This window comes from Balaenoptera ricei, chromosome 3 (assembly GCF_028023285.1).
Source record: "Balaenoptera ricei isolate mBalRic1 chromosome 3, mBalRic1.hap2, whole genome shotgun sequence".
Classification (NCBI taxonomy): Eukaryota; Metazoa; Chordata; class Mammalia; order Artiodactyla; family Balaenopteridae; genus Balaenoptera; species Balaenoptera ricei.
Genome location: NC_082641.1, coordinates 122,621,723 through 122,648,602, shown reverse-complemented (window position 1 = coordinate 122,648,602; position 26,880 = coordinate 122,621,723). Strand labels below are relative to the sequence as shown.

Sequence of the window (26,880 nt, the reverse complement as noted above, 5' to 3'; positions counted from 1 at the left end):
ATATATTTAAAATTGCTGTATCTTCTTCTTGGATTGATCCCTTGATCATTATGTAGTGTCCTTCCTTGTCTCTTGTAACATTCTTTATTTTAAAGTCTATTTTACCTGATATGAGAATTGCTACCTCAGCTTTCTTTTGATTTCCATTTGCATGGAATATCTTTTTCCATCCCCTAACTTTCAGTCTGTACATGTCCCAGGTCTGAAGTGGGTCTCTTGTAGACAGAATATATATGGGTGTTGTTTTTGTATCCATTCAGCGAACCTGTGTCTTTTGGTTGAAGCATTGAATCCATTCACATTTAAGATAATTATCGATATGTATGTTCCTATTGCCATTTTGTTAATTGTTTTGCGGGTTGTTTTTTTTTTTTTTAGGTCCTTTTCTTCCCTTGTTTTTCCCACTTAGAGAAGTTTCTTTAGCATTTGTTGTAGAGCTGGTTTGGTGGTGCTGAATTCTCTTAGCTTTTGCTTGTCTTTAAAGCATTTGATTTCTCCGTTGAATCTGAATGATATCCTTGCTGGGTAGAGTAATCTTGGTTGTAGGTTCTTCCCTTTCATCACTTTAAATATATCATGCCACTCCCTTCTGGCTTGTAGAATTTCTGCTGAGAAATCAGCTGTTATCCTTATGGGGATTCCCTTTTATGTTATTTGCTGTTTATCCCTTGTTGCTTTTAATAATTTTTCTCTGTCTTTAATCTTTGTCAGTTGGATCGCTATGTGTCTCAGCATGTTTCTCCTTTGGTTTATCCTGCTGGACTCTCTGTGATTCCTGGACTTGGGTGGCTATTTCCTTTCCTATTTTAGGGAAGTTTTCAACTATAATCTCTTCAAATATTTTCTCAGGTCCTTTCTCTCTCTCATCTCCTTCTGAGACCTCTATAATGTGAATGTTGGTGCATTTAATGTTGTCCCAGAGGTCTCTTAGGCTGTCTTCATTTCTTTTCTTTCTTTTTTCTTTTTTCTGTTCCGTGGCCATGATTTCCACCATTCTGTTTTCCAGGTCACTTATCCTTTCTTCTGCCTCAGTTATTCTGCTATTGATTCCTTCTATTCTATTTTTCCTTTCAGTTATTGTATTGTTCATCTCTGTCTGTTTGTTCTTTAATCCTTCTTGGTCTTTGTTAAACATTTCTTGCATCTTCTTGATCTTTGCCTCCATTCTTTTTCAGAGGTCCTGGAGCATCTTCACTATCGTTGTTCTGAATTCTTTTTCTTGGAGGTTGCCTATCTCCACTTCATTTAGTTGTTTTTCTAGGGTTTTATCTTGTTTCTTCATCTGGTACATAGCCCTCTGCCTTTTCATTTTGTCTATCTTTCTGTGAATGTGGTTTTCGTTCCACAGGCTGCAGGATTGTAGTTCTTCTTGCTTCTGCTCTTTGCCCTCTGGTGGATGAGGCCATCTAAGGGGCTTGTGCAAGCTTCCTGATGGGAGGGACTGGTGGTGGGTAGAGCTGGGTGTTGCTCTCCTCGGCAGAGGTCAGTAAAACTTTAATCCATTTGTCTGCTGACAGTTGGGGCTGAGTTCCCTCCCTGTTGGTTGTTTGGCCTGGGATGACCCAGCAATGGAAGCTATAGGCTCTTTGGTGAGGGTAATGGCGGACTCCGGGAAGGCTCATGCCAAGGAGTACTTCCCAGATCTTCTGCTGCCAGTGTCCTTGTCCCTGCAGTGAGTCACAGCCACTACCCCCTGCCTCTGCAGGAGACCCTCCAACACTAGCAAGTAGGTCTGGTTCAGTCGCCTATGTGGTCACTGCTCCTTCCCCCTGGGTCCTGATGCAGACTCTACTTTGTGTGTGCCCTCTAAGAGTGGAGTCTCTGTTTCCCCCAGTCCTGTTGAAGTCTGCAATCAAATTCCACTAGCCTTCAAAGTCTGATTCTCTGGGAATTCCTCCTCCCGTTGCCAGACTTCCAGGTTGGGAAGCCTGACATGAGGCTTAGAACCTTCACTCCAGGGGGTGGACTTCTGTGCTATAATTGTTCTCCAGTTTGTGAGTCACCTACCCAGTGGTTATGAGATTTGATTTTATTGTGATTGTGCTCCTCCTACCATCTCATTTTGGCTTTTCCTTTTTCTTTGGATGTGGGGTATCTTTTGGTGAGTTCCAGTGTCTTCCTGTCAATGATGGTTCAGCAGTTAGTTGTGATTCTTGTGCTCTCACAAGAGCAAGTGAGCACACGTCCTTCTACTCCTCCACCTTGAACCAGTCTCCCACTATTTGTTAATTATATACTTATTAATGAGCTCCTTTTAGGTTTTTTTTTTTTGATAGTAACATATAATTTTTATGAGGCATTGAACTAAATATTTTCCCAGTTAAATATAAACATATAAATCTATAAAATTTCATGTTTGTGTTTGTGTTCATAAGGTTTGTGTTTGTCTCCTTGACTATTATATTCCCAGTGTCAACTACAATGCTGATTCCTAGTAAATATTTATTGAAATAATTATGTATTAATTGAAGTTTTCAAATTTAATTTGCATCCTTTTTCTTGTCTCACCAGGTAGGGAAAGAGTGTTTGGAAGTAACACATGCTAATATAAAGTGTGTCGAATCTGAGTATATGATCAGGTTTGCAGACTCACTGTGTTTAGTAGACTTCTTATTTTGGCTGAGCCATGAGGGAATTGTGTCTGAGAGGAAGGAATACATTAGATCAAAAGGAAGTTATAAAGAGACAGGTTAACCAGGTTTCAGTGTGGAGAGCTGAAACCTTATTCCCCCAAACCCATGAAAGGTCCTAGTGTGCATGGAAAGGATAGCCTAATATCCAGTTACAAGAAAGATATTTGGGGATAATGAAACGTAATCCTTGTGTGCAGTACTTTCAAATGGGCTGCAGAAGGGTAAGGAAACTTACTATGATTAACATTATTTCCAGATAATTTTTTTTGATCGTATAGATATTTTTGGCCACTTTCAAACCATTTGAGCAATTCACAAAGAAAGGCCAGGAATTATTAATATTTATTCAGAGTGGGCTTGCATTTGCAAATAAATTAGAATAAATATCTCTCTTCAGTAGACCTCAAACTGTAACGTGTTCTGTACACAAACAAAAATCAATCAAAATAAATCTCAAACTCAGTATACATTCATCTCCTGTTGAGGATGATGAAATCAAAGCCACATAATGGTGGACTTTCCAGATTGAATTGCCCTGCCTGCATATTAGGTCTCTATTACACAGGGCAATACCTTCTAGAATACTTTTTTTTTTTTTTAAGATTTTTTGATGTGGACAATTTTTAAATTCTTTATTGAATTTGTTACAATATTGCTCCTGTTTTATATTTCGGGTTTTTGGCCCCAAGGCATGTGGGATCTTAGCTCCCCAACCAGGGATCAAACCAGCACCCCCTGCATTGTAAGGCGAAGTCTTAACCACTGGACCGCCAGGGAAGTTGCTAGATTACATTTTGATGCATTAATTTATTTGCATGAGGAAGGGAGGGCAGCACAAATCATCTCATACCACGGAGAGGTCTTCTCAGCACAGAGGTAGCTTTGTATTTCTTCTGTAGGACAAAATCTTGGCAAATTATAGCTTCAAAATCTTAGTTTTACTGAGAGGCAATTGCTATGGCTAGACTAGTTTAAATTAATATCCAGACCTCAGTGTTTTCCCTTCCCTCTCGTGTCCAACACAACAAAATAGGGTCCTTGGGGTAAATGAAGAAGAAAGTATTTTAAGGGGGATCTATCAGTGGAGGAGCAAAATGTCCTTTTGTTCTCAAACTGATATTGTTAGTGGGCAATAAAAATTACCTGGACATAGTATTTACGTAGCATAGTTTCAGAAAGTGGAACGAACAGTTTCAATTGGCTTCTATAGCCATAATCAGCTACCCAAGAAGAAATATAGAAGAAAAGTACTATCTAAATTAACATCTTTCTAAATGGATTTCATGTTGCCTAACTCTGGATTTTCTTTAATATATAACTTCTCTTAACTCCTCTTTCCCCTTAGTAACTTAAAAAAAAAAACTTTATATACAAGAGAGATTGAATGGTTTTATTACATATTCTGATCACTAAAAAGGTCTCTTCCCACTCAGTGACAAATACTAACACAGCTACTCTGCTATACTGACTCATTAAAAGACGGTAATAATAGTGCGGAACCTGGGGCTTGAAACCAGGACCATCTGCTTTTAATTTCAGTTCTTAAACTGAATAGTGGTGAGACTTTGACCAATTCATCTAACCTCTCTGAGCCTCAATTGTTTAATCTCGAAAGTTAGACTAACAATACTGACTTTTGGGAATCAGGTGAGAATTGAGATAATGCATAAAAGTATTTAGCACAATGCAGGGCATGTAAGCAGCGCTCAACAGACAGCAGTTAATTTCAGTAACCATGACACTGGCCATTTTACCTGAGTTACCTTATGAGCCAAGTCAAATGCCTATTTGGATTATAGTATAAGTCTACCCTCAAAACTAGAGAGGAAATGGGAAACAAATAAATCAGCACAGTTGTTCTTCTCATTTTTCTGTCTTTTCAGATTATGGTACAGTTATTCTAAACTATAATTTCTTTCTACAGTGATTTAAAAAAAAAGCAAGGCAAATTTTCCCCAGCATTGGTCTTTCAGCATCACTCACTAGCAAAACAGGCAAAATCACGTGGAGAAATATTGTTACAAGCATTTGGAAAGGTGTATCTTTTGTATTAATTATCTAACTGTGAATTATCCTCTTTATGCTAACCCATCTCCCAGGTCACTCACTGTTCAGTACTTGGCTTCACTTGTCCATGTAGACAAAGCTGTTGTGTCCTGATGGGTTTTGATAGGTGACTAGTGCAGGCAGGAAATGCCAAGTGCAGGTAGCCTAGGGAGCCCTCAGGAAAACTATTTCCTGACTAAAAATATGATGAGACACTGCATCTTAAATTCAATCCAGCATGTAACCAGAGTAAATGGAACAGAAGAATAAAATGTATTTTATTCATAATGAACTGGGACTGCACATAAAAGAATCTTTTAAATATCCGAATGGTTAAAAATGGATTATATTTCCCTTTGGGAAAAGGAGCAGTCAAAGGGATAGGGCTGATGAACTGAGCTTATTAAATTGGTTTTTGGCGGTGATGAAAATGGTATTGACAAAAAGGCAGTGGTATATATTTCACACAGATTTGCGGGGTAATGAACATAAAGTACTGCTCTTGTGAAAGTTGAGATGCTTTATATTCTGACACCTGGACTCTGGTGGCATGCTTATCATCCAGAGTGGAGCTCAACTTTGAGAAACCAAAGTAATTTCATGAATAAGCACCTTTAATCATTGGTGGGGCTGGTTTCCAACATGAGACGATTCTACATTACTGGAGAAAAGATTCAGAAAGAGCACGGGTGGATACCACTTGCTTCAGTTGACATTATTAGGGAAAGTCCAGTCTTTTTAGTTCAATACCATGGAATCCTTGAGCACTGTGATGGAATTTATGGTATATGAAGGTGTGCCATTAACCTTGTTCTCAGAAACCCTCCTTTTCAAGAGTTTGCTGTAGAATACATGCAAGACTAGATGGTGAGTCATCTTATCATTCTTTATGGATCCCATCTGATTTAGACAAATTAGATTGCATGGAATTTCTGCCTCCATTAGCAAAATAAAATAGATGCTGAAAATTTTAACAAAGAAAGGCAATTTTGTGTGTGGAAGGTGGTGGCTGGAATGGACAGTTATGGCTCAGTTTCTGAAATTTGCATGCCTTTGCTGTATCTTCCTTAAAATGTGTGGCATCACCATGTTGGCCTTTTGGAAAGGTGGATACTCCCATAATACTTTAGTATAACATCAAAAAATAATCCTTCCCTTCCTTCCCAGGAGCCCAGTCGAGACTTGACTGTAACTCTAAATAATATTTACTGAACATTTGGGGATAGTATGAATACACACTGCCTCATTTTCTTCATCTGTAAGGTGGAATAACAAAAATTCCTACCCCAAATGGTTACTGAGAGTGCCCAGTTTTTAAAACAGTATCTGACATCTAATAGGCTTTTGGCAAATGTTAGTTGCTATTATTATTATTACAATGAGATCTATGGATCTAGAATTTTGATAATCTGTGTGTCCATCTGGATCTAAGTAGGAACACAGAAATCACTTCTACTATTTATAAGAGAAGGAATTTACAGCAGGCACTGGATACCCAGGTGAGGTGTTTACTGAGCATCAAACATGTTACAGTGAGGTACCCTAGAGATGAGTACCAGTGGGAAACTAGTACCATTCCTAGGCTAGTGGAACACAGGGAGTAGGTGGTGTTACTAGAGCCCCGGGGACAAGATCACCTGATAGAAGTGAACCTCGAAAGGTTCTTCTGGAGTGACCTAATGTCACAGAAGAGATTTAGCCTGCTGGGGCTATTCAATGACCACAGAAAAGAGAATACCCTGGCCTCTATCTTCTCTCCACCCTCTAGTCTCTCACCAACCCCTCTATTGTTCAAGTCAGTCAGAAGTCAAATAACTTGGTATCCTGGCAAACAAAACTTTCAGGGGTCAACTGTCCCCCACCCTCCATTATAGAAAGGATCAGGCTAAAGGTAAGAAAAGGATTTAAGGACAAACAGGCCTGAGAAAAGCACAAGCTGACTTAAAATGTAAGTTTGTTCTTGGAGTTCACAGGCTACCCTGAATCACCAGCTTCCTAGCTGCCGGACTTCTTCCATCGTAGGACCATTTTAAAACCCACCACTCAGGGGCACCCTTTTCTGCATCTTAGTAATGTCTTATCTAACTTTTATGCTCAGTGTGTTCTGGAAAAAATATTGTTAAAATGCACTGATACCCTTAAAGACCGTTGTCAGGACCCAATAGGATGATGTATATGAAAGCAAGCTTTAAACTGGACAAACACAAGGAATTGCCCTGAGTCCACAGTGGACCCCCAGTTATCTACTAATGAACTCTGACATTGTGTCTATTATACCCTTACTTTTAAAACACTGGTCTTCCAACTAGAAACCACTTCCTTCTACCACTGTGAGCCATAAAATGGATTCCAAAAGGGCAAGAAATATCTTGGTGGAATTTGATTTCTTCTTAGATAAAATGATCCTTTAGAAATGTGATGATTAGTGAGATCAAGACTATATTCTTCAAAGTTAAATGGAATTGTGGTAAATGAAGGGGAAAGGACTAAATGAGACATCATTTACATGCATACACATTTTCAGTGAGGGAGCAAACTTTGTTGGTGATTTTGATAGAAGCTCTTCTTTTATATGAAATGGCCTTAGGAACTGACATAAATGGGGTTCATCCAAACAAGCTGGGAAACATGATTTTTTAAGCTCTATTTCCCTAGTAGAAATGCACCTTGCTCCAATGAGTAGCCCTAACTCTCAGATCTAGGTCTAAGCTCCAGTAAATACAGAATGTTTTGTGAAAACTGCAGGCAGTGATATGATTATAGGAATTGTTCTTGTATTTTTATTTTCACTCTATTTCTAATCTGTCTAATAAACCTTTTAAATTACGGACATGTGGATCCAGTGGGGGAAGGGGAGGGTGGGACGAATTAGGAGATTAGGTTTGACATAAATACACTACCATGTGTAAAATAGATAGCTAGTGGGAACCTGCTGTATAGCACAGGGAGGTCAGCTCGTTGCTCTGTGATGACCTAGATGGATGGGATGGATGGACGGGAGGGAGGTCCAGGAGGGAGGGGATATATGTATACATATAGCTGATCCACTTCATTGTACAGCAGAAACTAACACAACATTGTAAAGCAATTTTACTCCAATTAAAAAAAAAGAGAGAAAAAATAAATAAATAAATAAGTTCTGCATCAGGTTTCTATTCTTTGCACATTAGGAGTGGAGGGAAGAGATAAAGATTTTAGTGATATGATGTATGTTTGGGGGGATTGACACAGTGGTGTGCTGGTACATGTTTAACAATTGGGTCTCCAAAAATATTTCCAACATGAATGTTGGTTGATGTTTTTCCTTATGTTAATGAGTAAGATCAAAGATAACAAAGACAGGGACTTCCCTGGTGGCACAGTGGTTAAGAATCACCTGCCAATGCGGGGGACACAAGTTCGAGCCCTGGTCCACAACTACTGAGCCTGTGCTCTAGAGCCCACGAGCCACAACTACTGAGCCCCCGCGTGCCTCAACTACTAAAGCCTGCACACCTAGAGCCCGTGCTCCATAACAAGAGAAGCCACCGCAATGAGAAGCCCACACACCTCAACGAAGAGTAGTCCCCGCTTGCTGCAACTAGAGAAAGCCCACACACAGCAACAAAGACCCAGTGCAGCTAAAAATTAATTAATTAATTAATTAATTTTAAAAAAAAGATAACAAAGACATGCGTCAGAATGTCACTAGTTTGTCAACAACGTGAGCAACTTCTTTGATGGTTCAGATAATAATTTTGAATACTGGAAAGATATTTCGTTTTTGTGCTATTCATAATATCATAGTTACAGCAAAATTTTAAATGTAATCCACATTACTAACATTTTCTCCACTTGGTTAGTCTGGACAGTGAAAAACAAAACAAAGAAAACAATAACCAGGCCCTGATTTGTAGTGTTTTCTGGTTCCTGTGGTGCCAATACTTTCACCATGTCCAATTTCAAGCTACACATGTGACATCACTGAACGTGGAGCTGGGAGAAGAAACCTAGTAGCACACCATTATATAGTGCTTCCACCATATACACACAAGAGAGGTAAATTACCTCAAGAGCACAGATAATAGTAAATGTAGTAAAATAATTAGGAAATTATGAGTTTTGAGTATGTTTTAACAGTTTTTTTGAGGTATAATTGACATATAAAATTGTATATATTTAAGATGTATGACTTGATGTTTTGATATACGTATACATTATGAAATGATCACCACAATCAAGCTAATTAACATATCCATGATTGCCATTTTCAGTGTCCTTCATGCCTTGTGTAGATTCAGTCTGGCATTCCATGTAAAATGTGCCACCCTCTGTTTAACATTTTTCATGGACATGTAGGTTATTTCCAGAATTTCCATCTTGTCAATTATATTTGAAACTGCCACTTGGTGCATATGTGTGAGGATGTGCCATTTCCAGAAAGAATGTCTAACTGGTATGATAGCTGCACAAAAAACAAAAAAGAAAAGAACAAGCAAACTTCAGGACTTTCAGGTCAATTAGTCACGAAGAGAAAAAAGCTGAAGAAAGGGAAACTAAAATGTTCATAATTCTTCACTTTATATAAAAAAGAGTTGGAGGTTATTCTTCCTTAGTAGATACATCTATATGCATAAATAGAGATTTAAGAATGATTGTAGAGTATATTAATAAAAGGGAGGATTTAAAGCACAGTTATAACCTTCTAAATTTATTTATCTTTCAAGATTAGAGAAAACAAATTATAAGTCATACAATAAAAATTACAATTAAAAAAACAATAGCAAAGTATAAAATTCAGAGTCAGATAAGATACAGGTAGTAAAGGATTACTGAAAAAGCAATAGGAGTAAATTACATAAATTTCCATTATTAAAAGTTAGAATCTCAGATGCAAATAAAGAGCAAATTCACAATGTTAACTTTTTAGGTGTCATAATAATATTATGTAGGAAACTTGTCCTTAGTTTTGATTGACTAGGAATGATATAGCAACTTACTTTGAAATGATGCAGAAAAGAAATTAAAACTATATGGCAAAATCTTAATCACTGTTGAACCTATGTGGTAAATGTAAGTATAATGTATTATTCTTTATACTCTTCTGTATTTTTGAAAATTTTAAAAATACAAAGTTAGAAAAATAAAAGAAATAAATGTCCCTTCAAAACCCCTCTAACTCTTTCAGTCACTTTCTTGAAAATTTGCCACAGTCTTACTAATTTTGAAATTTGTAATGCTGTATTCCTAAAGTGAATAAATAACTCTAAGTTGTCTCTAGTAGATGAAAAACAGATTTTGTTCTTTCCATTTTTTTTCTTCTTGCCAATTAGAAAAATAAAGTCTATCAGTAGAGGAGAATAGGCCAGTCCATTAACAATAGAAAGTAGATTAGTGGTTTGTGTTCTAGAGGTGAGGGTGTGGAGGAAAGTGGTTTACAACTGTGAATATACTAAAAACCATTGAACTGTACAGTTTAAAGGGGTGAATTGTAGGGTATGTAAATTGTATTTCAATAAAACTTATTTTAAAATATTGGCTACTTTAGGTTTAGCAAGCAACTAAACTAAACAAATTTTATAAGGCTACTTACATGAAAATGAAAGATTGAGTGAGGCAAAGAATGCAAGGCTAGGCAGAGATACATAACATGTGTTTCAATCCTATGAAAAGAAGAGGGGATTCAGTCTCAGCAGTGCTGCTTAGTAGAGCTGTGTTCTCAGCTGAGTAAGTGTTTTGGCATCTCCCTTTCCTTATCCATGACAAAGGTCTCATGGTCCTTGCCTATTTCAAATATCCTCTAACTATAAAATAATATAATTTAAAATGCTTTGGTCAACTGTACAGTGCTATGTAGTGTACTCTAATTACTTATGGCCAGGGTAGTCAACCTGTCAGTTGGAAAATAGACACTTTGAAATGGCCACCAGAAGAGCTCTAGGGTACTATGAGCTCTTAATGGTCACCAGTTCCCCTACTTACTAAAAAATGGGGGCTATCTCAGAGAATTTTTTCAAATTTATTTCTTTATGATATTAAACTATACCCTGGTACTTCAACAAACCATTTAACCTTTCTCAGTTTTTAAACCATGAGACTAGCCAAGAAATGTGATGCTGTGACTTTTCGGGGGGTGAGAAGTGGGAGAGAAACAAGATGAATATTCCTCTGCATACCCAGTCACAGAGTCATGCCACCTACTATGGAAGTGAAAATACATCCTCTCTGCTGCCATTCCAAATGAGCCCACTTTCCAACCTCTTTCCTGCCAGTACCGCCTCATGGTAGCCTGCAATAGTCATTGTAGTTTGGCTGAACAGAACAAAGGGGCTATTGTCTGAGAACAGATGCAGGAAAAGTTTTGCCAAATTGTGCATTCTCAGGTGAACAGGTTTTCACAAATGGAGCATTAATCACAATTCTCTGACAATATCAATTATGGAAGCAGACCAAGAATAAACCTGCAAATAAGAAGAGCCCTTTCCTCCTCTCTCACATTAAGAATGCAAACATACTGGAAATGCAAAGGAATACAGATTTGCTGGAGGATAGACGTCTCCAGCAGAAAAAAACTTCATTTTCTCTGATTTTCTTTATAATCAAAAAAAAAAAAATCTTAATCTTTTTTTTTTTAACCAGATGAGTATTTAGCAGTCATGCCTTTAAATATATATATTGTATTAACCTCCTGTTACATTATATATTTTTGTTTCATAGCATTACCTAGTACCTTGCTACCTACAGTGGGGTTTTATATGCTGGTAACCCCAGAATTACTTGGAAACTTGTAAAAGTGCAAAATCGCTGTCCCTTTTCAGAGCTATCAAGTCCAAAACTCCATTTTACTTAGGAGATTTGTATGCACATTAAAGTGTGAAAAGCACTACTCTAGAATATAAGCTTCCAGAGAGTAGGCATGTCATATCTTTCTGTGTTCTTCCATCTCATCAAACACCTGGGTTAATGGGAACCAATCCACATGCTGGATTGCATGAAATATGAGCAGAGTGTCCCTTTATCATTCTGTTTAGCTCTAAGCGGAGTGGAATTTGTGTTATTGCATAGGGACATTCATGTGGCAGGCAAAATACTATGTGTTCACCAGTAAATACGGTATTTTTTTTTTCCCCTTGACAAATTTTTTTTTTAATTGAGGTATAATTGACACATATCATTATATTAGTGTCAGGTATACAACGTAATGATTTGATATTTGGATATATTGCAAAGTGATCACCACAGTAAGTCTAGCTAACATCCATCATCACTTTTAAAATCTACTCTTAGCGACTTTCAAATATACAATACAGTGTATTAACTATCATCACCGTGCTGTACATTACATCCCCATGACTTTTTTTTTTCTAACATCTTTATTGGAGTAAAATTTGGAGTATAATTGCTTTACAATGGTGTGTTAGTTTCTGCTTTATAACAAAGTGAATCAGTTATACATATACATATGTTCCCATAGCTCTTCCCTCTTGCATCTCCCTCCCTCCCACCCTCCCTATCCCACCCCTCTAGGTGGTCTCAAAGCACGGAGCTGATCTCCCTGTGCTATGCGGTTGCTTCCCACTAGCTATCTATTTTACATTTGGTACTGTATATATGTCCATGCCACTCTCTCACTTTGTCACAGCTTACCCTTCCCCCTCCCCATATCCTCATAAATACGGTATTAAAAGCTACATTTCCCAGCTACCCTTGCAAAAATCAAGGCCCTGGACTGAGTACTGGCCACTGGGGTAGGTCAATGGATAAAAGATGTGGCCATAAGAGTACTTATGGAACCCTCAGGATTGACTGTATAATCTGTGGGGCCCCAGTGAAAAAATGAAAATGTGAGGCCTTTTACTCAAAAATTAAAATTTCAAGATAGCTATAGCAGAGCATTAAACCAAATATAGGCCCTTCTAAGTGGGGTAGCCATTTTGACTTATACATCTGGGTTGTTGCCCATCACAGATGAATCAAATTGAGAGGAAGAGGTTAAAACTTAGAGACTGATGGGGTTAAGGTAGGAAGGGTTGGCACGGAGAACAGAACTGGAATACCCAGTCTAGTAATAAAAGGAAAATATTCAAGGGAGGATTGGAACGTTTATTTTGAGAGAGTTTGAGGAAGAGAGAAAGGGAGAGGAAGGGAGCCTTCATCTGACACCTTTTTTCTTGTTGCTATGGAAGAAAAGTTATCTGGTAATCATGGATAGTGAGAGTCAGAATTTACAAAGATGCATTTTGAAATAACTACTGCTGGAAACTTCCTAGGAAACCAATAGGAGATGAATAAGAGGATATGTGTCAGAAAAGATCATGATGAATGTAACCTTTGGTGGGGTCGAGAAATCCAATAGATGGAGCTAGAGAGGACAGAAGGAAGAGGTGACCCAGCATCATGACCAAGAAAAGGTAGTTTGAGTTAAATTTTACAGAATATCTATCATCTCTATAGTTAAGAATTGATTGCTCCATTAATATAAATCACGACCATTTTGACAGTTTCAAATAGGTCCACAGACTCACACATGGTCATTGTCACTTGGATAAGGCATCTGGACACTCAGAAATTCTTCCAAAAGTGGCATTTTCTTTGGTTAAAATTACCATAGTGCGGATAATGACTGGTATCCTTGCAATCTTTGAAGTTGATGTTGTAAGGAAAAATACAAATGTCAAGCAGACCAGGCTAGAGTCACCATATTCTCTTCTACCCAAACTATTACATAGGAAATCAATTGAAATCAATTGATTACTAACTGATTAAATTTCCCCCAAATGAATACCGACAATTATAAACACTTACTAAGTGCTCACTCTGTGCCGGGTACTCTTCTAAATGTTTTACATGTATTCCCTTAATTCTCGCCACAAGCCTAGAAGCAAGATACCATTATAATCACCATTTTTTCCAGGTGAGTAAGGTGAGGCAAAGAAAGACTGAGTAATATATCTAAAGCCACATGAATAGTAAGTGGTTAAGCCGTGATTTAAATTGTTTGTCCATGCTCTGATTTGGGGGTTAAGAGAAGCAGTCTGGTATCATATCATTGGTAAAAACACACGATTGCAGGTTGACTGGAGCAGCCAACCTTTTCCTTAGGTAAGCTACAGGGAAGCTGTTTTCTTACAAGGCTTCTGAGAGAGGCAGGATGGCTTCATGGTTTCAGAGCATAGGTGTTGGAGTCACACTTTTGGGGTCATATCTTTGCTCTACCCTCTTGATCTCATATAATTCGGGCAAATTGCTAAACCTTTTGTTTGTTCCCTGAGCTATAAAATGTGGAGCTCATAGGGTTGTTGTAAAGATTAAGTGAGCTAGGAAGACGGAGCCAAGTACTTGGCATGTTAAGAACCCAATCGACATTAGCTACCATTACTAGTGAGCATGGAACTGGATCAAAGGCAATTACGGATTATTTTATTAGGCCCATCTCATACCATTGTCAGCAAACCCTCTTTAAACCCTCGATGCAACTGGTTCCCTAAGTTGCAACTGGTTCCCTAAGGGCCTCCTGTTTGCCAGCAGGGCAAAGTTCTGTTTAGCTTAGCTATTAAATCCTTATGCAGTTCTGCACCAATTTTTTTTTTTTCTGCCCTTAGTTTTTGCTCTTCTCCAGCATGAACACTTCAATACAGTCCCTCAAAGAAGCCCCTGTGACTTTACCCATGTCATTTTTCTTTTTGTCTTTCAGATCTAGTTTGGATGTCCCCTCTTCATGAACTCTGCTCAGAACACCCTGTTCTACAGTAATGCCCTTTCTCTTCAGAGCTTCAAGAACATCAATCTCTGGTAATATTCCTTGTGTTGATTAATTCTTACAGCTTTTTTCTCTTCTTTATGTTTGCTTACAAATGCAGAGGAGAGATAAATCCCCAGGCATCAAATACTACATTTTAATGCAACTGATTAAGCTCTACTACTTGACATGACCACTTTGAGGTAGAGATATTTTCATGTGTCAAAGTGTAAGAACAACTTCTAATGATCCAGTTTTAGACACAAAACAGATCTCAGACCTTTACTTCATCCCTGCTGCCTAAGACATTCCTGAGCCCTATTCCGTTCTCTGAGTGGGGTCACAGATTGATTGGGGCCTAGGGAATGTCTGTTTTGCCCCTTAATTTAGATAAAGGAAAAAAAAATTAATGGCATCAAAATGTCTCTGTGATCAACATGGCTTTGTGAAGACAGCTTTGTAAAAAGGACAGTGCCTTTCAGAAAGTGTTCACATCCTATTTGAATCCTTAGTTGCCACCACCCATTTTTGAGTTCTTTCTAGAAGCTATATTTCAGCACCCACAATATGTTAAGGCTCAGCTTGAAGAGCTGAAATTAATAAATGCTCAATAAATGTTTGCTGAAATAAGAGTACATTATCTTAGACAAAGGAATACCTTCCAACTCCTTAATTTAAAATATCTGTTTCTCATAACTCAAAAAGAGTCATGTACCACAATGTTCATTGCAGCTCTATTTACAATAGCCAGGACATGGAAGCAACATAAGTGTCCATCGACAGATGAATGGATAAAGAATATGTGGCACATATATACAATGGAATATTACTCAGCCATGAAAAGAAACAACATTGAGTTATTTGTAGTGAGGTGGATGGACCTAGAGTCTGTCATACAGAGTGAAGTAAGTCAGAAAGAGAAAAACAAATACCGTATGCTAACACATATATGTGGAATCTAAAAAAAAAAAAAAAGGTTCTGAAGAACCTAGGGGCAGGACAAGAATGAAGATGCAGACTAGAGAATGGACTTAGGACATGGGGAGGGGGAAGGGTAAACTGGGACGAAGTGAGAGAGTGGCATGGACATATATACACTACCAAATGTAAAATAGATAGCTAGTGGGAAGCAGCTGCATAGCACAGGGAGATCAGCTCGGTGCTTTGTGACCACCTAGAGGGGTGGGATAGGGAGGGTGGGAGGGAGGCACAAGAGGGAGGGGATATGGGGATATATGTATAGGTATAGCTGATTCACTTTGTTATACAGCAGAAACTAACACAACAGTGTAAAGCAATTATACACCAATAAAGATGTTAAAAAAAATCTACGTTATCTATCTACCTACCTACTAACTTATCCACCTACCTATCCACCTATCTATTATCTGTCCATTTATCTAGATAGATATGTAGATAAGTAGGTCTATACGATGACAGAGTAATCAGCATTAATTTGTAATTAATTAGAAGTATATAGTTAGAAGAAATATAACAATAATAATATTTCTTCTAAGCAATATAGTTAGAAGAAATTCAACTTGGAATTACAATGTGTGAAAACTGAAAAGTAAGCACAGGCAATAAAAAATGTTTTTAAAAATATCACATTACAAAAAAGGAAGGCAAAGTGACCATTACAGCAGAGGAGATTGATGATTCTTTCTGTAGCTTAAATCTTTGTCGATTAGCACATCTATTTTCCTCCTAGAGGTATGTCTGTTAGCACTAAATCACAGAGCCATCCATACAGACAGGATATATATGTACATATCCTAGAACTGCTGGGCATTCAGGTTCTACGCTTGTCTCTAAGAATAATGGCTAAGATACATAGGGGGCCATCAGTCATCTTGAGGCACCTAGTGCCCTCTCTCAGTCTGATAATGGCTCATGCCTGTTGGGTAGCATAGTTAGTGGTGGCATTTATGAGAGTTTATTACTGCCTTCTCCCTTCAAAAGACACCTCATTCACTGTGCTGCACTTCTCACTTTAACTGGACTGAACACACACAGGGCGCTAGAGCAAGGAACGGTTAGGGAAAATCATATGTTAAACAGACAGACCCGAGAATGTGGGGTTCAGACCACCTCTGTCAGGAGGCCTGGTAAATGATCACACATAAATGTTCAGGTCAAGGCTCTTTTTTCAGAGTTTTGGGAAAAGCACCAAAAGCTAATGGGATCTGAGCTAATATCCCCCTTTTTCCTGCCCTGATGGTCCAGTTCCTATGACTCACATTCCCTGCTGAGGATACATGGGCTACTGTTGGGTACAGTTGTCAGATCATCTCTCTGGTTCCAACCAGGGCCCTCCACACTGAACTGAAATGATCTGGGGACTCAGTCTCAGATGGCTGTATTCCAAATGGAGCTAATGAACACTTTTGGTGGGTGTAGGTGGAGTCAGTTGAGTAGGCGTGTCACACACAGAGGACTGGGAGACTCTGGAGTAGGTGGGGGTGGGTCAGATTTGACATATTGGGGGTGAGACGTAGTCTCCTTTTTGCAGAGTTACAGAGCATCTTTAGCAAGTATATCAGACTCAGTTTGAGTGTCTTCCTAGATTCACTTGGCTCTATCCACCCACAAAACTTAGCTGCTTGTGTCATGGAGAGATAGGCCACCAGCTCTCTGAGCTCCTTTCAGGGTGAGGATTGGGCTGTGGCCTGGGCCCCATTGTACCTGCCGCAGAGGGAGGTCTGCAGCCTCCTGCACCCAGGACTGCCCCAACCAGACCCAGGAAGCAGTGGCTCCTCACACCGCATCAACATGAGATGAAGCATCATGCCTAAGGCCATGGAGTCTGGCTTCCCCTGCAGTTGCCTGGAAGGACTAAACAACAGAAGATAAATAACAGAAATAAAGGAAAATTTACACTGTGTGTGGCAATTTCTAACCAGGTTCGCTGTTAACAATTGCAAAGCCTGGTAAAACTACTAAGATCATATGCAAATATGTAAAAGTTATAGACCAAATTAACCAACGGTAAAACTAAAATAAGTCATATAACTCCATCTTACTCCACTCGCAAAAATTAACTCAAAAAGACTTAAATGTAAGACCTGAAACCATGAAACTCCTAGAAGAAAGCATAGGAAAAAATTTCCTTGACATGGCAATGAATTTTTGATTGCAGAACTTAAGGCACAAGCAACAATATCAAAAAATAAACAAGTAGGACTGCATCAAGGTAAAAAGCTTCTGCACAACAAGAAAACAGTCAACAAAGTGAAAAGACAACCTATGGAATGGGAAAACATATTTGCAAGCTATATATCTGTTAAGGGGTTAATGTCCAAAATATGTAAAGAACTCATACAGCTCAATAACAAAATAAAACCAAATAATCCAATTAAAAAATGGGCAAAGACCTAAATTTTTCCAAAAAAAGATGTAAAATGGCCAACAGGTACATGAAAAGATGCTCAACATCTTTAATCATCAGGGAAATGCAACCCCAAACCACTATGAGATATCACTTCACGCCTGTTAGAATGACCATCACCAAAAAAACAAGAGGTAAGAAATGCTGGCAAGGATGTGAAAAAAACTGTTGTGCAGTATTGGTGGGGTTGTAAACTGGTACAGCCACTGTGGAAAACATTATGGAGGATCCTCAAAAAATTAAAAATAGAACTCCCATATGATCAGCAATCCCACTTCTAGGAACATATCCAAAGAAAAGAAAAGCACTAACTCCAAAAGATATCTATACCACCATGTTCATGGCAGCATTATTTACAATAGCCAAGACATGAAAACAACCTAAATCCATTGATGGATGAATGGATAAAGAAGTTGTGGTATATATACACAATGGAATATTATTCAGCCATGAAAAATGAAGAAATCCTGCTGTTTGTGACAACACGGATGGACCTTGAGGGCATTATGCTAAGTGAAATAAGTCAGACAGAGAAAGATTAATACCATATGATCACAATTATATGTGGAATCTAAAAAAAAAAGTTAAACTCAGATGAGATTTCTGGTTATTAGAGGCAGGGAGTATGGGGAGGGGGCAGTGGAGAAAGGTGGTCAAAAGGTACAAACTTCTGTACCCTGTAAGATAAATAAGTACTAGGAATGTAATGTACCACATGATGAATATAGTTAACATTGTTGTATGATATATAGGAAAATTGTTAACAGAGTAAACCCTGAGAGTTCTCATCACCAATTCTTTTTTGCAAGAGATGAGATGATGGATGCTAAGTAAACTTATTCGGGTAATCATTTCACAATACAGTATAAGTCAAACCATTATGTTGTACACCTTAAACTTATACAGTGATACATATCAACTATATCTCAGTGAAACTGAAACATATCTCCTACCTTGAAAGCATTACTTTTATAATAACAATATTAAAAATATGAATCAAGTTGTATTATTTATATGAACTAACATTGGTAAAATATCAAAGATGCTAAATTTAATAACTGTGACACATATCTAGGTAATCTATTGATGGACAGGTGATATTTTGATAAGTATTAAAAGCACAGATGTATATGTAATTTATAAGTTAGTATAATATTTATTTTTGCTGTATACTTAGATTTGCTGAAATCAGAAAAACCTAATTATTATAATCAAGATTTTTATGTAAGTTGGGTTGAACTCATAATAGTACTCTAAAAGATTAAAAAATAAAATAAGGTATACTCAAGTGTACACAACTTGAGTGTATTTTATCAAAAAGTAGATTAAAATAAATGTAAAATAAAACTATTTTTCACTTATGTTTTCAAAAAGATTGTTTTCTTTGAAATAACTAATATAAAATTAGTTATTTATTTTTCTATTAACGTTAAAAGGAAAACACAAATCAAGCATTAAGTTTTGCTTAGTTAAATCTTAAAATATTTATTTCATTTAAAAATTTTGATTAAATCATTAAATATTTTTATTAAACAAAAGTACTTTCAGTGGAAGTGTTCAAATTTCATCTAGTTGTGAATGTAAACAATCAGTAATATTCACATATTTTATATTCAGATCTACATGTAATTTATACAAATTTAAGAGGAATATTCATTGTTTACTATTGCAAAATATCTTTAAACCACCATATGTCACTGTTGTAAACACTGCAAAATTGTATAACACTCTGCATTGTGTTCACTTATGCATCAGCAGTGGCCCACCATAGGCTTCTGAATAAAGATGATTCACAGGATAAGAGATGCAGAAAAGTATTTCCCTGGGGCCTGTGTGGTATCAGCTATGAGAGTGACTCTTTAGGGTTAAGGGTTGCTCTGTGCCCGAGCTGAGTGCCCATGTGTTTTGTAATAAATTACTATTTTGGTGAGTGGTTATGCTTGGCAGGACCTTTAATAAAACAAGTTCAAGGCAGAGGCCTCTCTTGGCTTGACCGATGAAAGACCGGAGAAGAGAGTGAGCCCACTTCCCTTCCTCCCACTAATTTTTTTATTATTTTATTAATATTGTGATGATTAGCGGTTACACGTGATTTGCCTGGAAGTGACCAGTTGTATGTTCACTGTGGTACGTTACCCTCAGCTGTGCTGCATACCCCTACTATAAAGACACTCTGTGTTTTCCTTCCAGAGAACTGACTCTTTCCTTGGAGTAGAAAGGACAGTCATCTGGAAATAGAGTTGCATCTTTGAACCAGTCATTCTTTCCATAGCAGCATCTTTTGCTTGCAGAGGTACCTGCTGCCACTGATTTGTGAATCTTTGATTGGTTCTACAGTGCAGATTGGTTTGCTTTTCCATTTTTCCCACTGCCAGCTTATTTCACATTTGCATAGTTATTAACTCAATTACTACTCATCCTTTTGCTTTCCAACTTCCAAAAGTTTGTTCCTGTCATCTCTTGGCGTATTCTTTTTATCTCTGGGTCTATATTTATGCTGTTAAAAATCCCTTTACTGTCATTTTCAGTGAAGTTTCCAAAGTTAGTGGAAATAGTTGTATGTATTCAATCTGCCATCATTCATGACAGTGTAGTTTATCATAGTTATAAATTAAGAAACTTCTACATGTCCTCAATAGAAGATGGATTAATTATTAGTACTCCCAAAGCCATTTATTCATTCAACAAATATTTTCTGAGTCTCTACTATGTCAGGTGCTGTTTTATATTATCTAAGTTAAGTGCACTGATGGTTTTATTTACAAAACTTCTTAAATAATATAGAGAGATACTCATGAAGTTAATATAATATGTTTTTAAAAAGAAGGATAAGGCCTATGTATACCCTATGACTTTCATTGTAAAAAACTATATAACATGTATAACTTTACTAAAAATTAAGGAAAGATGCCTAAGGCTCTAAAAACCTCCTGCTAAATTATCTTCTAAAATGGGTTTTCCAGCTAAACCTCATGCAGTGGTGAGTGGGAGTACCAAAGGTGATTTCTTCCAATGCAAATGAAATGAATTATGTTAAATAAACTACTTGTTAACAAAATTCCACAATTTCATCCCAATAATGAAATTTAAGGAGATTAGCACTCGCCTATGTTTCATGTCTTTTCTATACTATGTAGAGAGAAATGTGTCCCATGAGGGCAGACCTACTTTGACCCCACAGAATGTGAATCTTTAAGTGGGAGAATGACCCAGTGAACATAGTCTTGGTGTCTGGAAGTCGAAGGCTTAAATCTCAGCACTTATATAACTTTAATATTGAGAAAATGGGGCAGTGATGCATATTGGAAAGACTATATGCTTCGGAGTCAGAGGTACATGGGTTAAAATCTGGGCTCTAACACTTACTACCTATATGTCCTTGAGCAGATTAACCAAACTGCATATTAGTTTTGTCATCTCCATAACAGGAATGATTCAATTCATTCCAAAATTTTGCTATAAAAATGGACAGAAATAAAATATTTAACTTGCCTAGCACAGTCATGATACAAACAAGATATATGCATGGGGGAAAACTATTAAAATATTGAGTGCTTGTCTCTGAAAGGTGGAGTTATGGATACATTTTTGTGTGACTTTGGACAAGTTACTTCACCTCTCAAAGGCTTAATTTCCTTTACTATATAAAGTGAATAATTATAGTAATGCTTTCAGAGGATTGTTATGAGTATTTGATTCATAAAATTTTTTTTTATAAATTTATTTATTTTATTTATTTTTGGCTGCATTGGGTCTTTGTTGCTGCGCGTGGGCTTTCTCTAGCTGTGGTGAGCAGGGGCTTCTCTTCGTTGCGGTGTGCGGGCTTCTCATTGCGGTGCCTTCTCTTGTTGCAGAGCACAGGCTCTAGGCGCACGGGCTTCAGTAGTTGTGGCTCGTGGGCTCTAGAGCACAGGCTCAGTAGTTGTGGCTCATGGGCTTAGTTGCTCCGCGACATGTGGGATCTTCCTGGACCAGGGCTCGAACCCGTGTCCCCTGTATTGGCAGGCGGATTCTTAATCCCTGCGCCACCAGGGAAGCCCGATTCATAAAATTTTGCAAATAAAGTATTAGGATACCACATGGCATGTATTAGGTGCTCAATATATGTTAGCCATTATGGGTTATCTTTATTTCTTTTGCTCTCTTTTGAAAATTTTAGATAAGTAGCCTGCTTTATTTTCTTAATCAGAAACAACTTTACTGTTTTTAGAAGAAAATGTCCTTTTACCTCCATATTTCCGAATGGAAGCCAAATTAGGAAGGTAAAAATAAAGCAGCGTATCAGTTGCTTCAGTTCCATCACCCTCTGATGATAGTCACTGAATATAATTATACAGCTCCAACAGAGGTATCCTGAGTGCTAGAGAATGAATACAAAGACACGCAGCACTGATGATCATTTCCAGTAAACTCACTGGTCCCTGAATACATCCTTGGGGTTTTATAGGACAAGCATCATCATCATGAAATGAAGCCCTTTTAATTGTAACAATAAAGTAGTCCCTTCAAGTTGGTGCTGTTATACTTTTTGTAATCAGTGGAAATTCAATTAATCCAGTTAATTAAACGTTGGTGAATCCAGAGTGAATTCTATTAATTAATGTTTCTGTATAAAGATATAGCAGACCACACAGTGCTTTCCATCAAGCTCGCAGATGTCTGCCCAATTGTAGCTGCCACATTTCCCATGTCACTCAGAAAGAAAGAAAGAAAGATACAATAAACTGTGATTCCCAGCCCAGGGTTTACAGATGTGATCTTAGGAGACCATTAAATCACTATAAGCATTTAAAACAAGCTTAATTTCTATTAGATTATAATGTAAAAGCAATATAAGACTCTGAATGTTCTGGACGATGACCTAAATGAAGCACTGCCACACAATTTTAGTGTCCACTATTCTCATGTGCTTGTAATCATATCAGGGTTATGTGGTTAACTTAAGGGAGTGGTGTTGACATCACCATTTCTGTTAGGTAAGCATCAGAAACAACCCTTAAGCACCACCTCTATACTGTGATGTAGCTTATTTTGTATTTTTCTCCTACTCTTTGGGGGTGCTTTACAAATGTTTTTCAAATCTAACAACATTATTAAGTTTTATATTATTGTTGTCAAGTTCTGAAGCTTAGAGAAGTAAAATAATTCTCCTAGTTCATACAACCAGTTAGTGATAGAGCTAAGGCTTGAATCTATAACTGCTTGACTCCAAGACTGAACTATTCCTATTGTTAACTGTGGTCCTAGAGCTTAAAAAATCAGATGGATGGAGTGGGGGATTTGTATTGTGTTGACAAAATGCCATGGTCTTAATAGCGTCGAAGCCCAAGTTTCCATCAATGGTTTTATGCTAGGCTCAAACAAATAAGCAACAAACCAGTGATCAGCTTGAAGAAATAACTAATTGATTAGCTGACCCAAGCAACATCTAGAACTTTGGGACCACTACTATGAAAGAATGGATTTGGGAACACAGAGTTATTTGTACATTCATATAGTTCTTAAATATATTCAGAAAAAAATATTTTGTACTTTGTAGATTCTTGACAATTGAAACTTGAATCCAGTTCAATTGTGCTTAATTCTCTTTCAATACTTTTTTACTCATTCAAAAGAATACTGGCTACCTGATTTGGATAAGTCTTATGATAGATATTTTAATGACATGACTAACAGTCCTTGCAAGAGTTCTATGAGGTCGGCATTACTAATCCTCATGACAGATGAGGAAACTAAGGCTCATGGAACTGAGTTAATTTGCTCACAGTCATATAGAGCTAGTAAGTGGCAGGGTCATGATTTAGAGTTGTTACTGTGCCATTTTCATACTGTTTACTATGTGCCAGGGATGTACATAACATGACCATATATATAACATGTATATAATATGTATGCCATGTATATAACATTTATAACCATGTATATAACATAGTCATATATATAACATGACCTCAAGTCCAAAGGTTAATCCAGACTATAGTCTGGTGGTAAGCATTAAATATATCTTTATTCCTGGAGCTAAACCTCAGTGATGAAATGGCTGTATGTTAACATTTTAAATAGAATATAATTATCAAAAACTGGAGGGGAATGGGACGGTACATGAGAAGTCTGGTAATTCTGATAGCTTTATGTTCTTAACTAGTTTTTTAAGTTGTTATCTATTTAAATCAGATCCTATTGGAGAGGTATGGGAGTTAAGTAATTCAATATTACTCATAGTAGAGAACAGTAGACAAAAGCAGCCCCCTCAAAGGGCACTAATGGTATTATATAAAGGTATCAGTATCAAGGATATTATTTGAACATATAATCATGTCTTACATTATGAAATAGATCAAGTGAAATGGAACATATTTTCAAAAGCTAATTCTATTGAAGGCTTGTATGCATTGATACAATACATTAAAATGACAGAATTGAGACTAAATACATTTAATATATTAAATGTAAATGGGCATAGCTCATCTATTTAAAAAAGTCATGTTGGTTAACAATGCAAATTCCAATCTTATCTGTGTATTGAAAGACACTTGAAGAGATTCAGAAAGGTTAAAAATAAAAGGATATGAAACTATATAGCAGACAAATTCAAATAAAAGGAAAGCAGGGTCAAAATCTTGATATCTAGAAAAATGAAATTTAAATTAAAAACTATTAAAAGAAGACCTATGTGAATAAATAAATGTACTATGTTTGAAGACTGGAAAATCCAAAATTTTTAAGATACAAACTTTCTTCAAGTTGACCTATTGAATCAATTCAATCTCAATAAAAATCTCCATTTTTTTTGGTGGAAATTGATAAACTGATTCTAAAATTATTTGAAAATGCAAATAACCTAGATTAACTTTTTTTAAAAAAGACCTAAAAAGAAGAACAAATTTGAACAATTTGCATTACCTGTTTTCAAGACATATTACAAAACTACAATAACCAAGAAAGTATGGTTTTGGTATAGGGATATACAAATTGATAGACAAGAACAGAAAGTCTAAAAAGAGCTTTGAAAATTTATAGACAATTAATTTTGACAAAGATGCCAATGAAATTTAGTGGGGAAAAGAAAATTCTTTTCTACAAATGATGATCAATCTTGACTTCTACCTCACACTGTATACAAAATTAACTTGAGATGGGTCATACATATAAACATAACAGCTAAAAGTATGAAGCTTCTAGAATGAAACATAGGAGAATATCTTTGTGATCTTGGAGTAGGCAGGGACCTTTTAGAGAGGACCTGAAAACATGAACCATAAAAGAAAGACTGATATATTTAGTTTAATCACAATTTAAAATTTCAACTCTTCAAAAGCCACCACTAAGAAAATGAATAGGCAAGTGTAGACTGACAGAAAATTATTCACATTATATGTGTCTGATTCAAGAATAATTAAAAGGTAACTACAAATATAGCAAAAAGTAAGATTTAAGAAGGGTACATGAGTTTTATAGTGTTTTTATATTGTTTCATATAACATTTTTAAACTTACAATATTTCAAAACAAAAAGTTTAAAATACAGTATTGTGTATATTATAATGTAAATGTATGAAAGGAGTACAATATACAACCTATTAAATATATAACATAGTAAAATATATAACATGAAAATACATACTGTACTATACATGCGTTTAAAAAGAGTGTTCTTTGCTGTCACTGAGATTCTGGCCTCATGGCATTCATCCATCAGTCTCATTTCTCTATATGTTTTCTGTTTCTGGAAATCTCCTTAGGAGCTTTACACTAAGACTTTCTCTTATCAAATATCTGTTCTAGTTAAGCAATTACTAATACCTAATTAATTTTTTTCAAATTCTCATCGGTAATTTCTCTGATTCTCCTTTTCTTAACAAAATACGGTTTTAAACAGCATTATTTACACATTCACTTATTAGTTCATTCATTTAACAAATGAATATGGTTGGTTCTCCTATCAATTTGCTATGTGAACACAGACGATCTCAGTTTTCACATGTGATAAATGAAATTCTTGGGTCTTATGATCTCTAAAGAATTCTTCCAGCTTTAAAATTCTACAGCACAATGATTCAATCATTTGTTTCTATCTGGCATGCATTACTTTTATGCACACCCTGGGGGTACTTCTGTTCTGTACTCTGTCAACACTTGGACCATCAAGAAATCAATAGTTAACTTCTCTTAGTTCACTTTTGTTTGCAGCAAAACAGACTGCACTTCAATCACCATATTGTAATGGCTCATTGAAAAAGGGTTCCACCTTCAAATATGTTTCAGAAACACTACAAAGTGGGCATTGACTTTTAACTACTCACCTAATTATTGAGAGTAAATTAGGTTACTGTGCTTCTATTTTAACCTAATTACTGTTTTAGACTTGAGTTTTCATAATAAAATAATTTTAAAATAAGTTTGTCATCAGAGGAATTTAGAAATCAAAATTTTTGGAGGACTGTACTTACAGAGATTTCAACTTAAATATTCACCTTTTCACTTGTATAGTCTAAGTTTGCTGCCCTGTATTCCAGTGTATCACAGATGTTTCCACTTCTGTATGGCACATCGGGCAAAATGAATGAGGCTGCTCATAGCCAAAAGCAACCAGCCTAGGACAGGCAACCAGCCCAGAAGTTGAGGAAATCAGTATCTAGGCTTCCCAGTAACTCAAACACAGCAAAAGGATTGGGAAGCTCTGATGTATTTTCTGCTCTCATGGAATGAAAAACATGTTTGTTGTTTGGACAGCAGACTTTTCAATATATCTGTCAAAAGAAAGTTCATACACCCAGGAACTCTCATTTTTTAGGCCAGTATAGTTGAATGGTATCCTCAAGCAGAAATTTTGCTCATAAGTTACCAGAGCTTCAGCAAAATACAGCATTAAATGTGGAACTAGACTATCACTGCAGAGATTCATAGCTCTATTATTTAAACTACATCAATCAGGATAAGGAACAAGTAAACAAGTTACACGAAGTACAAATATATGACTAGTCAGAAAATGACTTCAATATCCCCTGTGGTATTTGTAAATAATGACAAGCACTAGAAGCTACCCAATAAAAGTTGAGTTAATAATCTTGACATGGAAAACAAAGGTCTTAATGC

The 26,880-nt window shown here is 36.7% G+C and overlaps 1 protein-coding gene across 1 annotated transcript in view; it reads left to right on the top strand.

Annotated features, from left to right (window-relative positions):
• Positions 1-26,880, top strand: part of PRELID2 (PRELI domain containing 2) — a 598,497-nt gene that overhangs the window by 527,704 nt on the left and 43,913 nt on the right. Inside the window, exon 11 of the transcript XR_009502406.1 lies at positions 14,353-14,450. The gene's annotated coding sequence lies outside the window, so the exon portion shown is untranslated. The remainder of the gene's footprint in view (positions 1-14,352; positions 14,451-26,880) is intronic.